This window comes from Amphibalanus amphitrite, unplaced genomic scaffold (assembly GCF_019059575.1).
Source record: "Amphibalanus amphitrite isolate SeventyFive unplaced genomic scaffold, NRLGWU_Aamphi_draft 001436F_arrow, whole genome shotgun sequence".
NCBI lineage: Eukaryota > Metazoa > Arthropoda > Thecostraca > Balanomorpha > Balanidae > Amphibalanus > Amphibalanus amphitrite.
Window position 1 is genome coordinate 26773 of NW_024882929.1, and position 3059 is coordinate 29831.

Below are 3059 nucleotides of genomic sequence, written 5' to 3' on the forward strand. Positions count from 1 at the left end.
TTAGTCAATAGTTAGGCACCCAGTGGCCAATGCATTTCTATGTGTCACTATAGGGGTGCTACTGCACGTGCGCACGTGCGGGGTGCCGCTTCCATATCTCAAGAACGGCTGGGCGCATAACACTCAAACTTGGTACACAAATGTCACATCGAAGCTCGCACTGCATTGATCAGTGCTTACATTGGAGTCGTTAGGAAAACGATGAAATGAGATGCGTGGTGTTTATGCCTTTCTGTTCCAGCAGCTGATTGATCCGCAACAGGAGATCCTTGTATGTGAAGGCTTCGTCTCCCTTTTCCACTCCTTGTTTAAAATAACATTAACAATGTACGAAGAAGATCACATACATATCAAAGTTGTTTTAGGCGGCTAGCTTGGGCCAGGGCTGCGGAGTTGTAGTCAGAGCCAGCGGTTCTGTTCCGACTCGGAGTCGGTTGATTTTTAAAAGCTGTAGTCGGAGTCGAACATCACCGAAAAGTCATCGACTCCACAGACTTATCAGAGCTGCAGAATCGGAGTCAGAGTCGGAGTCTGTGTGAATCGACAGTTCTGCCCCGAAGGAGTCGGAGTCGACATTTGGATACCGGAGTCGGAGTTGGAGCCAAAGTCACTGAAATTTCATCGACTACGCAGCACTGGTTGGGTCCTTTTCATAGAGCGTCTTGAATGACATATTGAGCGGCAATGACGTTAGCAATTCCGTTTAACTTTTTCATTAGACTTATAGATAGTACTTACGTACGTTCGTTTTGTTCTTAGGTTGGACAATTTGTTTGATTTAGGCCAAGTAAAGACTCATGTGAAAAATAGCGAAAACGACACGTGCTGGCGAAGTCTCCAATAACTCCCTGTTTCACGATTTAATGATGAAATAACATGGAACTGCTTATCTTATTACTGACCCTGCACATAAATCTATTAATTTCTTTGCCTTTGCTGACATATAAAGAGATAACCTTTTGAAAAATTGCAAAACAAGCCTGCTACTACACCACACTCCCGTGTGTCACAATGCTAATCAGCGGCGTTCACTCGGCTTGCTCCTAACTTACGACAATTCTCCCGCTAGATGGCAGGCCTGAGCTCAATGTCGCCAAAAACTGCGAAGACACCAATCCATTATTATCTCATCCATGGTAATACCAACTGACGAACTGTGGAGTGGGATCAGCATTCCGTTTTGCCCATATGCTGAAGGTTTTGCCGGAATGCCTCTCACTGGCGCCACCTATGTGCTGATCGGACGAATGGGTTTTGCTGATTGGCCATCGAACAACGCAAAAAGGTGTATTACGGACTCCTGTTGCAGTGATCTCACCGTTGCCAGTGAAATGAAAACATGATTCGACATACGAGTAACATTACTTGACTGGGATAATGCTGCCTAATAATTGCATTCGCAATAATTGAAATTTTCACGTGACCTAAACGCCGTGCTTCCGAATAATTAAAAGGGAAAGTTCAAAGTTGCTGTAAAACTGGCATGCATCACCCAATGGTGTGGGTAAGGCTGAGCTAAAATGAGTTCCCGCACCGGGAATCGAACCCGGGCCTCACGGGTGAGAGCCGTGTATCCTAGCCACTAGACCATGCGGGAGGATAAATAGACCATATTTGTGTGTCTGTATGTATATATGTATGATTGTTTGTATCATGACGTATGTGAGTGTATCAATGGTACCGCCCGATCTTACGTTTCTGATTTTTTGACGTCTCCAGACGTGTTCCACGCCCACAAACATTTGACGTCTAACCAGCCGCAGCCGGCACAACCCTCCCCTCCCCCATTTCCACCTTCCACTAAGTCTAACCCTTCAAACACTCCGACACCCCTCCCCCCTGCCGCTCTCTGCCTCAAACGCCCTCCGCTCCAGTCCGACATCCGTTCTGACGTTTGTTGACGTACGCTGACGTACCCTGACGTCCGTTGACGGGCGATTGACGGGCGATTGACGGCCAATCGGGCCGGGCCTGCGCGCTGTCAGTGCTAGGAGTGACAGCCGCCCGCGGGCCGGTGCACTGTCGCCAGGGGCATGGTGACGAGTGAGAGAGAGAGTCTGTCGCCGGGGGGAGACGAGAGTAGGAGGGCGGGATGGAGCGCTGCGTGGGGTAAGGAGAGGATTGAGGGTGGACTTTGAGGGTCAGCTGGGAAAGGGTGCGAATGGAGTGGGGAATGAAGCTCATGGAACGAGACGGGCGCAGCCCGCAGGTCAAGGGGCTCGTAGCGGGGTTTGGTATAGAATGGGTCAGACGTTTGCTAGAATATGGCTTGTGGAAGTCGGATGATTGTGAACGTTATAAGCTTAGTGTCTCGTTCTAGTGTCACTGTCTGTCTATGTATATAGCTGTCTGCCTGCCTGCCTGCTTCTCACACCGATCCGTGCTTCTATCCTCAGGATACTGAAGTCCTTCTCCTCCACACCGCAACCCCCCTCCGGGCTGGACAGGCAACTTTATCTCATGCGGGCTGCTCCCTTGGAGCGGCACCGCTGCTCCCGAGGGAGCGCACCCCGTAGCCGGGTGCAGTGAGTGCCTTGGGGCTGGGTGGCCTGTCCTCTGGACGGGCTCAGCCCCGGCGACTCACTAGGGTGCCTGCCCAGACCAATGTCTCCCCCTAATTCCTATCATCCTTCCGGCCCTGCAATGGTCTTGTCAGACCGAAAGGGCCTAACCCAACAAAACAAACAAACAAACAAAGCCTGCTTCTCTGCCTCTTCCTGAAGCTTTCTGTAAGTCTCGTTTAAAGGTAGTGTGCCACCTTTGAAAGATTTCCCATTTTATTTTTCCTAGGATAAGAAGCTTCTGTTTTTACCTAATATCGCAAAAAAAATCAAAAATGGGCCTGGAATAGTGCCTTTTTCGCCTAAAAGTTTTTCGGTTTTCAGATATGTATAACAACTGTAGTGGGCTCACCTGCAAACAGGCGTCGGGCAACAATCGCGAATGCGGCGCACTTGTGACAATAAGCAAAGGTCATTATAGTGTTACGACCATACGACGTACGGGAATGAGTTATCAGCTGTCTAATCGTAGACAACACAATGTCGAGCCTTAAACTG

General features: G+C 49.4%; 1 non-coding gene across 1 annotated transcript; it reads right to left on the bottom strand.

Moving 5' to 3' along the window:
• Positions 1 to 1525: 1525 nt before the first annotated feature.
• Trnae-cuc lies at positions 1526 to 1597 on the bottom strand. The gene has a single exon. It is a non-coding gene; the product is annotated as a tRNA-Glu (tRNA).
• Positions 1598 to 3059: the final 1462 nt, after the last annotated feature.